Here is a 12,924-nt window from a genome sequence, read left to right on the forward strand (position 1 = left end):
AGGGGCCGGCAACCCGTGGCTCCTGAGCTTTTTCAAAAATATATGAAAAATGGAAATGATGAGGGGAGGAAACATATTTTTTGTTTTAATTTGTTTTCTGCAGGAGGACAAACATGACACAAACCTCCCTAATTGCTATAAAGCACACTGTTTGTATTAAACATGCTTCGAGTGTTTGTCGAGCGCCGTTTTGTCCTACTAATTTTGGCGGTTCTTGAACTCACCCTAGTTTGTTTACATGTACAACTTTCTCCGACTTTCTAGGACGTGTTTTATGCCACTTCTTTTTCTGTCTCATTTTGTCCACCAAACTTATAACGTTGTGCGTGAATGCACAAAGGTGAGTTTTGTTGATGTTATTGACTTATGTGGAGTGTGCTAATCAGACATATTTGGTCACTGCTTGACTGTAAGCTAATCGATGCTAACATGCTATTTAGGCTAGCTGCATGTACATATTGCATCATTATGCCTCATTTGTAGCTATATTGAGCTCATTTAGTTTCCTTTAAGTCCTCTTAATTCAATTTATATCTCATGACACACAACCGTATTTAATATGGCTTTTAATTTTTCGCGGCTCCAGACGTGTTAGTTTTTGTATTTTTGGTCCAATATGGCTCTTTCAACATTTTGGGTTGCCGACCCCTGGTATATAACCAAGTGCCCTTCCATCCATTTTCTACCGCTTGTCCCTTGTTCTGATACAATGCAAGACAGTACCTGTGTAAAATATTCATATTCTAAGCAGGAGCGATGTGAACGTGCTTTTAATATTACAAAAATATACAATAATCGTTTATACTCGGATAATGAGTTGTCCATCCATCCATCCATCTTCTTCAGCTTAGCCGAGGTCTGGTCGCGGGGCCAGCAGCCTAAGCAGAGAAGCCCAGACTTCTCTCTGCCCAGCCACTTCGTTTAACTCCTACAGGAGGATCCCGAGGTGCTCCCAGGCTAGCCGGGAGACCTAGTCTTCCCAACGCATCCTGGGTCTTACCCGTGGCCTCTTCTGGTCGGACGTGCCCTAAACACCTCCCTAGGGAGGTGTTCGGGTGGCATCCTGACCAGATGCCCGAACCACCTCATCTGGCTCCTCTCCATGTGGAGGAGCAGTGGCTTTTAGCCGGTAGAAGCATTTAAATCCCATCTTAAAACTCATTTTTATACTCTAGCCTTTATATAGACCCCAATTTTTTGACCAGTTGATCTGCCGTTTCTTTTAATTTCTCTTCTGCCCCCCTTTCTCTTGTGGAGGGGGGGGCACAGGTCCGGTGGCCATGGATGAAGTGCTGGCTGTCCAGAGTCGGGACCCGGGGTGGACCGCTCGCCTTTGCAGCGGTTGGGGACATCTCTGCGCTGCTGACCCGTCTCCGCTCGGGATGGTCTCCTGCTGGCCCCACTATGGAATGGGCTCTCACTGTTATGTTAGATCCATTTTGGACTGGACTTTCGCAATATTATATTAGACCCGCTCGACATCCATTGCATCCGGTCTCTCCTAGATGGGGGGGGGGGTTCACCCACATCTGCGGTCCTTTCCAAGATTTCTCATAGTCATTCACATCGACAGCCCACTGGGTTGTGAGTTTTTCCTTGCCCTTATGTGGGCTCTGTACCGAAGATGTTGTGGCTTGTGCAGCCCTTTTAAGATACTTGTGATTTAGCGTTATTTAAATAAACATTGATTGAGTGATTTACTTTGAGCTCCTCCCGGATGGCAGAGCTTCTCACCCTATCTCTAAGGGAGAGCCCCGCCACTCGGCAGAGGAAGCTCATTTGAGACGCTTGTACCCGTGATCTTGTCCTTTCGGTCATAACCCAAAGCTCATGACCATAAGTGAGGATGGGAACGTAGATCGACTGGTAAATTAAGAGTTTTGCCTTCCGGCTCAGCTCCTTCTTCACCACAACGGATCAATACAACGTCCGCATTACTGAAGACGCCGCACCGATCCACCTGGTCGACCTCACCATCAACTCTTCCCTCACTCGTGAACAAGACTCCGAGGTACTTGAACTCCTCCACTTGGGGCAAAATCTCCCCAACCCGGAGATGGCACTCCACTCTTTTCCGGGCGAGAACCAAGGACTCGGACTTGGGAGGTTCTGATTCCCATCCCAGTCACTTCACACTCTGCTGCGAACCGATCCAGTGAGAGCTGAAGATCCTGGCCAGATGAAGCCATCAGGACCACATCATCTACAAAAAGCAGAGACCTCATCCTGCGGTCACCAAACCAAATCCCCTCAACGCCCTGACTCTGCCTACAAATTCTGTCCATAAAAGTTATGAACAGAATGGGTGACAAAGGGCAGTCCAACCCTCACTGGAAACGGGGCCGACTTACTGCCATCGACGCGGACCAAACTCTGACACTGATCATACAGGGAAGTTAATGAGTTGTCAACCTTCTAAAATGTTTTGAAAGTTTTGAAGATCCGTTCCATCCCATCCTTGCAATCTTAATCTTGGTGAAAACAACGTAAATGGTGGCGTCCCATTAAGTCAGAGGTGTCAAAGTGGTTTTCCACTGAGGGCCACATTGCAGTTATGTTTCGCCCCAGAGGGCCGCTTTTAACAGCGAATACTATTATTACACCATTTTTCAATGCATTTTTTGTAGATTTTAAAAAAAAAACTCAAATGTAAAAAAAAATATGGTAACTTGCAATAATTTCACCTCAAAATGTACTGTAAATGGAAAAATGGTACTACTGTTTTTATGGTAAATATAAATATATATATATATATATATTGCCATCATTTTACTGTAAAATTGACATTAGTTTTTTTACTGTAATTTTTTTTTTAAGCAATTTTGCAGTAAACTTTTGGAGCTGGCAGTTTTATTTAGTTTTTTTTTTTTTTTTTTTTTTTTACCGCAAATCAAAAACTAGATTTTTCCAGTAAAAAAAAAAAAGTACATTTATTTTCATTTAGAGAAAAATGCCGTAAAAACCAACAGCACATTTCACAATTTTACCATGAAATCTATTGCTAATTTTACATTGCACAATTTCACGGATAACTGGCTTTGAAATCTATATTAAAAGTATTTATTTCTATTTAAAAAAAAATGTTTTAATGTTTGATAACATCCATCCATCCATCCATCCATTTTCTACCGCTTATTCCCTTGTGGGGTGGCGGGGGGCGCTGGCGCCTATCTCAGCTACAATCGGGCGGAAGGCGGGGTACACCCTGGACAAGTCGCCACCTAATTTTTTTGCATACATATATAAATACATACATATACATACATATATACACATATATAAATACATACATACATATATACACAAATACCATCCATCCATCATCTTCCGCTTATCCGAGGTCGGGTCGCGGGGGCAGCAGCCTAAGCAGGGAAGCCCAGACTTCCCTCTCTCCAGCCACTTCGTCTAGCTCTTCCCGGGGGATCCCGAGGCGTTCCCAGGCCAGCCGGGAGACATAGTCTTCCCAACGTGTCCTGGGTCTTCCCCGTGGCCTCCTACCAGCTGGACGTGCCCTAAACACATCCCTAGGGAGGCGTTCGGGTGGCATCCTGACCAGATGCCCGAACCACCTCATCTGGCTCCTCTCGATGTGGAGGAGCAGCGGCTTTACTTTGAGTTCCTCCCGGATGGCAGAGCTTCTCACCCTATCTCTAAGGGAGAGACCCAAACTCATTTGGGCCGCTTGTACCCGTGATCTTATCCTTTCGGTCATGACCCAAAGCTCATGACCATAGGTGAGGATGGGAACGTAGATCGACCGGTAAATTGAGAGCTTTGCCTTCCGGCTCAGCTCCTTCTTCACCACAACGGATCGATACAACGTCCGCATTACTGAAGACGCCGCACCGATCCGCCTGTCGATCTCACGATCCACTCTTCCCTCACTCGTGAACAAGACTCCTAGGTACTTGAACTCCTCCACTTGGGGCAGGGTCTCCTCCCCAACCCGGAGATGGCACTCCACCCTTTTCCGGGCGAGAACCATGGACTCGGACTTGGAGGTGCTGATTCTCATTCCGGTCGCTTCACACTCGGCTGCGAACTGATCCAGTGAGAGCTGAAGATCCCGGTCAGATGAAGCCATCAGGACTACATCATCTGCAAAAAGCAGAGACCTAATCCCGTGGCCACCAAACCGGAACCCCTCAACGCCTTGGCTGCGCCTAGAAATTCTGTCCATAAAAGTTATGAACAGAATTGGTGACAAAGGACAGCCTTGGCGGAGTCCAACCCTCACTGGAAACGTGTCCGACTTACTGCCAGCAATGCGGACCGAGCTCTGGCACTGATCATACAGGGAGCGGACCGCCACAATAAGACAGTCCGATACCCCATACTCTCTGAGCACTCCCCACAGGACTTCCCGAGGGACACGGTCGAATGCCTTCTCCAAGTCCACAAAGCACATGTAGACTGGTTGGGCAAACTCCCATGCACCCTCAAGAACCCTGCCGAGAGTATAGAGCTGGTCCACAGTTCCACGACCAGGACGAAAACCACACTGTTCCTCCTGAATCCGAGGTTCGACTATCCGGCGAAGCCTCCTCTCCAGTACACCTGAATAAACCTTACCGGGAAGGCTGAGGAGTGTGATCCCACGATAGTTGGAACACACCCTCCGGTCCCCCTTCTTAAAGAGAGGGACCACCACCCCGGTCTGCCAATCCAGAGGTACCGCCCCCGATGTCCACGCGATGCTGCAGAGTCTTGTCAACCAAGACAGCCCCACAGCATCCAGAGCCTTAAGGAACTCCGGGCGGATCTCATCCACCCCCGGGGCCTTGCCGCCGAGGAGCTTTTTAACTACCTCAGCGACCTCAGCCCCAGAAATAGGAGAGTCCACTACAGATTCCCCAGGCACCGCTTCCTCAAAGAAAGACGTGTTGGTGGGATTGAGGAGGTCTTCGAAGTATTCCCTCCACCGATCCACAACATCCACAGTCGAAGTCAGCAGAACACCATCCGCACCATACACGGTGTTGATAGTGCACTGCTTCCCCTTCCTGAGGCGCCGTATGGTGGTCCAGAATCGCTTCGAAGCCGTCCGGAAGTCGTTTTCCATGGCTTCCCCGAACTCTTCCCATGTCCGAGTTTTTGCCTCCGCGACCGCTAAAGCTGCACACCGCTTGGCCCGTCGGTACCCGTCCACTGCCTCCGGAGTCCTATGAGCCAAAAGAACCCGATAGGACTCCTTCTTCAGCTTGACGGCATCCCTCACTGCTGGTGTCCACCAACGGGTTCTGGGATTACCGCCACGACAGGCACCAACAACCTTGCGGCCACAGCTCCAATCAGCCGCCTCGACAATAGAGGTTCGGAACATGGTCCATGGTACACAAATACCTATATACATATATATCCATCCATCCATTTTTCTACCGCTTGTCCCTTTTGAGTTCGCGGGGGATATATCATCCATCCATTTTCTACCGCTTATTCCCTTGTGGGGTCGCAGGGGGCGCTGGCGCCTATCTCAGCTACAATCGGGCGGAAGGCGGGGTACACCCTGGACAAGTCTGCACCTCATATTTTTGCATAATTAGACAATATTTAAGCAAACACACAATGGAGTATTTTTTTTTTCTCCCATAATAGAAAGAAAGAATACATTTAGTGTAACAAGTTACAGTACTTTATGGATACATGTTATTTCCAGGAGTTCGAGGGCCAAATAAAATGAAGTGGCGGGCCTCATTTGGCCCCTGGGCCTTGAGTTTGACATCTGTGCATTAAGTTGCTGTCAATATGTGTTAGACTTAAAGCTGTCACACGCCATTAAAATATCTAATTGCGATTAATCGCATTTTGTCTGGAGTTAAGTTGTAATACTTTGCGATTAATGGCAGTTTAAAAAAAAAAAATCTTTAACAACCTTATAGGTTATTTTCAATACTGTCAGTATGGAAAGCAATTTGTTTGCCTTAAGAAAATCTTTGTTTACTAGACATTCTTTTTTAAACAGCTCAACACAAAATGGACAAAAACACACTTGCGCTCATGGAGGCCCGTTTAAAAAACAAGCGTTAAAGTTTCATAACAGCGCCACCTTGTGGAATTTTTGTTCAAAACAATAATAGCACAGACAGAAGTGCATGTTTTGCCAAATAGTGTACAGTTTTGTGTAGTGGTTTATATATATATATATATATATGCATGTATTTGTATGTATGTATGTATGTGTGTATATATATATGTATATATGTATGTATGTATTTGTATGTATGTATGTGTGTATATATATATATATATGTATTTGTATGTATGTATGTGTATATATATATGTATACATGTATGTATGTATGTATGTGTGTATATATATATATGTATGTATGTATGTATGTGTATATATATATATATATGTATATACGTATGTATGTGTGTATATATATGTATGTATGTATTTGTATGTATGTATGTGTGTATGTATATATATATGTATGTATGTGTATATATATGTATGTATGTGTATATATATGTATGTATGTATGTATATATATATTTTGTATAAATATATGTATGTATATATATGTATATACACACACATATATATATATATATATATATATATATATATATATATATATATATATATATATTAAAATTTATGTATAAATTATAGTTTTATTTTGTTACTTTTTAAAATTTGGGTTCACTTTTATAGTTTATTGTTTTAATGTATGTCAAGTGTAGACACTAGGGTTGTACAACTTTCCATTTACTTTTTTTGTATCATATAGTAACTATTAGTCTAATACCATTTACACTTTTATATACATGTTTTTCTTGTTTATTTTATCTTTATTATTTTAAATGCTAAAAAGTGTATTAGGTTAGGAATAGTTACAGTTTAAAAATGGATAGTTAATATTTGTATATAGTAAAGTAATATTTGAGTAAATTTAAATGATTCTGGTCCACATCTTAAAAAATAAAAATATAAAAAATAACTGTTTTTGAACGGCTCTTTTAAAGAAGGTCATGCTCCCTCCAAAGAGCAGTAAATCCCAACGCTAGTTCAGGACAATACAAGTTTGCTAATGTTATGTCTCATGACTATACTATCTATTGTTGGGGACAACGATTTAATGATTGAACAATTTTTAAATCATAATTCTATAAGATGCACTGAACTACATAGCCTGTTTTCGTTCACCCGTCGTCATTTTAAAATGGTATACGTTACGTTCTGTCATGTCCGAGTCGTCTCTACGGGCCCGTGAAGGCACCGCGGTGACGTCACCACGCTTTATAGTTCCCACGTGACGCGTTCACCTGTTTCCACAACCTGTTTACTGACTGCCGCCCGAAAGCCGCTTTCGAAGCGGTCATTTTCAAACACCCTCATTGTTTTCCGCTCCGTATTTTTTGTTTAAAACTAATCCAGGGGGTTGAATAAATTCAACAGGCGACGCCACGAGGTAAAAATTTGGCTTTTGTAGTTTTTTTGGGCGTGTTTTTGCCCGGACTTCGACCTCACTGTAAGCTTGGGCCTACCTGACAAACAAGGAAGTGGGGGAATTCGCGTTTGTTTTTAATATTGTTAAATGGTGCATCATGTGCTTGGTCGCTGACTCTCAAAGGCGATCAAACTTTGTTGGTGAACTGTAGACGTTGGACGCCGGACGACAACTGACCTTTTTTTGTACAGTAAACAAGATAAAGGTTACAAGGTGAGCTCCTTTTTTTTTTGATATACTGGCATACTGTACACATGCAACATGATCATTCTGCCTCCACAAAGACAATAAGACTAAGTTTTAAACTTGGACAAACTGTATTGATCCAGAAGGGAAATTGTTCCACACAGTAGCTCAGTTTCAAATGATAATGCCGGTATTAAGTAGACTAAAATGTACCATAGTGGCAATATAATATATCCATCCATCCATCCATCATCTTCCGCTTATCCGAGGTCGGGTCGCGGGGGCAGCAGCCTAAGCAGGGAAGCCCAGACTTCCCTCTCCCCAGCCACTTCGTCTAGCTCTTCCCGGGGGATCCCGAGGCGTTCCCAGGCCAGCCGGGAGACATAGTCTTCCCAACGTGTCCTGGGTCTTCCCCGTGGCCTCCTACCGGTTGGACGTGCCCTAAACACCTCCCTAGGGAGGCGTTCGGGTGGCATCCTGACCAGATCCCCGAACCACCTCATCTGGCTCCTCTCCATGTATATAGATGTAATATTTACATGTTATATATACTGATATATTTCATCCATCTAATTTCTACTGCTTGTCCCTTTTGGTGTCACCACACAACTCACGTAGTGTTAAAAGTCAAAGAATAAAAGTGGGTCTTAAGACGAGACTTAAAACGCTCCACTGTGGAAGCGGTTTGAACATGGAGCGGCAGAGTGTTCCAGAGCTTAGGCCCTGTCTCCCCTGGTTTTAAGTCTGGTCTTGGGCACCACGAGCCGGAACTGGCTCTCGGACCTCAGGAATGTAAATTTGGATGAGGTCCGAGATATATTGAGGTGCCAGTCCATGTAAAGATTTAAAAACAAACCGCAATGTTTTAAAATCAATTCTAAAATGAACAGGGAGCCAGTGCAAGCTCCGAGAAGTCGGCGACGTTACTGGGTGTTGTTGATAAATTGCTTTCGCGTTGCACAGATGTAGCTACCAACTGTAGTTGCCGAGAGTGGTTTTCTGAAGCGTTCCTGAGCCCGTGTGGTGATATCCTTTACACACCGATGTTGCTTTTTGATGTAGTCCCGCATGAGGGATCGAAGGTCACGGGCATTCAATGTTGGTTTTACGGCCTTGCAGTGATTTCTCCAGATTTTCCGTACCTTTCGATGATATTATGGACCGTAGATGGTGACGGGGGGGGGGGGTGCTGGAGCCTATCCCACCTGCATTCGGGCACCCTGAACAAGTCGCCACCTCATCGCAGGATATATTCCATCCATCCATCTTCTTCCGCTTATCCGAAGTTGGGTCGCGGGGGCAGCAGCCTAAGTAGGGAAGCCCAGACTTTAATCACAGAAATGATGACATTGATCATGTACAGTACAGGCCAAAAGTTTGGATACACCTTCTAATCCAACGTGTTTTCTTTATTTTCAATCCAATCCAATGCACTTTATTTATATAGCACATTTAAACGACAATAACGTTTCCAAAATGCTGCACAGCCATGTTAAAAATAATATAAAAAAACAAAACAATATTATGCTCCACCAATGACTGAATAAAAACAAAAAATAAATAAATATAAAACCAATAAAAACGATATAAAAACAAATATGATTAAAAACTGGGGCTTCACGGTGGAAGAGGGGTAGTGCGTCTGCCTCACAATACGAAGTTCCTGCAGTCCTGGGTTCAAATCCAGGCTCGGGATCTTTCTGTGTGGAGTTTGCATGTTCTCCCCGTGACTGCGTGGGTTCCCTCCGGGTACTCCGGCTTCCTCCCACTTCCAAAGACATGCACCTGGGGATAGGTTGATTGGCAACACTAAAAATTGGCCCTAGTGTGTGAATGTTGTCTGTCTATCTGTGTTGGCCCTGCGATGAGGTGGCGACTTGTCCAGGGTGTACCCCACCTTCCGCCCGATTGTAGCTGAGATAGGCGCCAGCGCCCCCCGCGACCCCGAAAGGGAATAAGCGGTAGAAAATGGATGGATGGATGGATGGATTAAAAACTATTTTAAAGGGTAAAATCCATTAAAACAGTAAAATAGAAATCAAAGTGTATAAAAAACACAGAGGACAACAGAGGACCACACAACTCACGTAGTGTTAAAAGCCAAAGAATAAAAGTGGGTCTTAAGACGAGACTTAAAACACTCCACTGTGGAAGCGGTTTGAACATGGAGCGGCAGAGTGTTCCAGAGCTTAGGGCCGACCACAGAGAAGGCCCCTGTCTCCCCTGGTTTTAAGTCTGGTCTTGGGCACCACGAGCTGGAACTGTCTCTCGGACCTCAGGAATGTAAATTTGGATGAGGTCCGAGATATATCGAGGTGCCAGTCCATGTAAAGATTTAAAAACAAACAGCAATGTTCCATCCATCCATCCATCTTCTTCCGCTTATCCGAGGTCGGGTTGCGGGGGCAGCAGCCTAAGCAGGGAAGCCCAGACTTCCCTCTCTCCAGCCACTTCGTCTAGCTCTTCCCGGGGGATCCCGAGGCGTTCCCAGGCCAGCCGGGAGACATAGTCTTCCCAACGTGTCCTGGGTCTTCCCCGAAGCCTCCTACCGGTTGGACGTGCCCTAAACACCTCCTTAGGGAGGCGTTCAGGTGGCATCCTGACCAGATGCCCGAACCACCTCATCTGGCTCCTCTCCATGTGGAGGAGCAGCGGCTTTACTTTGAGTTCCTCCCGGATGACAGAGCTTCTCACCCTATCTCTAAGGGAGAGCCCCAAACTAATTTCGGCTGCTTGTACCCGTGATCTTATCCTTTCGGTCATGACCCAAAGCTCATGACCATAGGTGAGGATGGGAACGTAGATCGACCGGTAAATTGAGAGCTTTGCCCTCCGGCTCAGCTCCTTCTTCACCACAACGGATCGGTACAACGTCTGCATTACTGAAGACGCCGCACCGATCCGCCTGTCGATCTCACGATCCACTCTTCCCTCACTCGTGAACAAGACTCCTAGGTACTTGAACTCCTCCACTTGGGGCAGGGTCTCCTCCCCAACCCGGAGATGGCACTCCACCCTTTTCCGGGCGAGAACCATGGACTCGGACTTAGAGGTGCTGATTCTCATTCCGGTCGCTTCACACTCGGCTGCGAACCGATCCAGTGAGAGCTGAAGATCCCGGTCAGATGAAGCCAACAGGACCACATCATCTGCAAAAAGCAGAGACCTAATCCTGCGGTCACCAAACCGGAACCCCTCAACGCCTTGACTGCGCCTAGAAATTCTGTCCATAAAAGTTATGAACAGAATCGGTGACAAAGGGCAACCTTGGCGGAGTCCAACCCTCACTGGAAACGTGTCCGACTTACTGCCGGCAATGCGGACCAAGCTCTGGCACTGATCATACAGGGAGCGGACCACCATAATAAGACAGTCCGATACCCCATACTCTCTGAGCACTCCCCACAGGACTTCCCGAGGGACACGGTCGAATGCCTTCTCCAAGTCCACAAAGCACATGTAGACTGGTTGGGCAAACTCCCATGCAGCAATGTTTTAAAATCAATTCTAAAATGAACAGGGAGCCAGTGCAGACTCTGAAGAATTGGGGTTATATGCTGGCGTTTCCTGGCCCCTGTTAAAAGTCCTGCTGCCGCGTTCTGGACTAACTGCAACCGGGAGAGAGCTTTTTGGCTAATGCCAGCATAAAGTGCATGGCAGTAGTCCAAGCCACTTGAAATAAAAGCATGCAGGACTTGTTCAAAAAGGTTAAAAGATAAAAACGGTTTAACCTTTACTAAAAGACGAAGGTGATAAAAACACGATTTTAAAACGCCGTTGACTTGTTTGTCTGGTTTAAAATGGCTGTCTATAGTGACGCCAAGGCTGGTGACTTTGGGATGCACATCATTTTGCAAAACTAAAATTTCCGTTTTTGCCTCATTCATTATTATATGTGAATTATATTTATATAGCGCTTTTCTCAAGTGACTCAAAGCGCTTTACATAGTGACACCCAATATCGAATTCACTTTTAAACCAGTGTGGGTGGCACTGGGAGCAGGTGGGTAAAGTGTCTTGCCCAAGGACACAACAGCAGTAACTAGGATGGCACAAGCGGGAATCGAACCTGCAACCCTCAAGTTGCTGGCACGGCCGCTCTACCAACCGAGCTATGCCGCTTCTTACCACAAAACAAGCCCCTTCAAATCGCGAGACATTAAGCACAGTTCTAGTTTTGCGTTTTAGGCGGGCCGGCCATGTTAATAATCAATCAATCAATCAATGTTTATTTATATAGCCCCAAATCACAAATGTCTCAAAGGACTGCACAAATCATTACGACTACGACATCCTCGGAAGAACCCACAAAAGGGCAAGGAAAACTCACACCCAGTGGGCAGGGAGAATTCACATCCAGTGGGACGCCAGTGACAATGCTGACTATGAGAAACCTTGGAGAGGACCTCAGATGTGGGCAACCCCCCCCCCCCCTCTAGGGGACCGAAAGCAATGGATGTCGAGCGGGTCTAACATGATGCTGTGAAAGTTCAATCCATAGTGGCTCCAACACAGCCGCGAGACTTCAGTTCAAAGCGGATCCAAGACAGCAGCGAGAGTCCCGTCCACAGGAGACCATCTCAAGCGGAGGCGGATCAGCAGCGTAGAGATGTCCCCAATCGATACAGGCGAGCGGTCCATCCTGGTCTGGACTCTGGACAGCCAGTACTTCATCCATGGTCATCGGATCGGACCCCCTCCACAAGGGAGGGGGGGACATAGGAGAAAAAGAAAAGAAGCGGCAGATCAACTGGTCTAAAAAGGAGGTCTATTTAAATGCTAGAGTATACAAATGAGTTTTAAGGTGAGACTTAAATGCTTCTACTGAGGTGGCATCTCGAACTGTTACCGGGAGGGCATTCCAGAGTACTGGAGCCCGAACGGAAAACGCTCTATAGCCCGCAGACCACTGTGAAGAAAAACCACTGTGATCGCAGGATGTCAAGACAAATGCTGCCATTGCTGTTGATATTTGGATGGTAGATTCTTGTGGTAAATGCAACCTTTGGTGGTTTGAAGTGGTAATCTGTGGGGAAGTGGATGGTCAAGAAGAACCAAGCCTTGACGTCGCATGGACAGTTAAGAAGGGGTGTCAGGGGGCCGTGGCTTTTTGAAATCGGCATATAAATTTGGCAGTCATCTGCATAAAAGTGATAAAATCAATCAATCAATCAATGTTTACTTATATAGCCCTAAATCACTAGTGTCTCAAACACTCTGTGTTTCTTAAAAATATCTCCAAGAGGGAGGAGATAAAGAGCGAACAGGATGGGGCCTAAAA

General features: G+C 45.5%; 1 protein-coding gene across 2 annotated transcripts in view; it reads left to right on the plus strand.

Annotated features, from left to right (window-relative positions):
• The first annotated feature begins 7,252 nt into the window (after positions 1-7,252).
• The window catches only part of tmem184a (transmembrane protein 184a), a 51,114-nt gene continuing 45,442 nt past the window's right edge, over positions 7,253-12,924 (plus strand). The window contains exons 1-2 of one of the 2 annotated variants that reach the window (XM_061905276.1): positions 7,253-7,478; positions 7,581-7,670. The gene's annotated coding sequence lies outside the window, so the exon portion shown is untranslated. Of the gene's footprint in view, positions 7,671-12,924 lie in introns of both variants that reach the window. The other variant, XM_061905275.1, reaches the window with a different exon arrangement.

Source organism: Nerophis ophidion, linkage group LG07 (assembly GCF_033978795.1).
Source record: "Nerophis ophidion isolate RoL-2023_Sa linkage group LG07, RoL_Noph_v1.0, whole genome shotgun sequence".
In the NCBI taxonomy this organism is placed as follows: domain Eukaryota; kingdom Metazoa; phylum Chordata; class Actinopteri; order Syngnathiformes; family Syngnathidae; genus Nerophis; species Nerophis ophidion.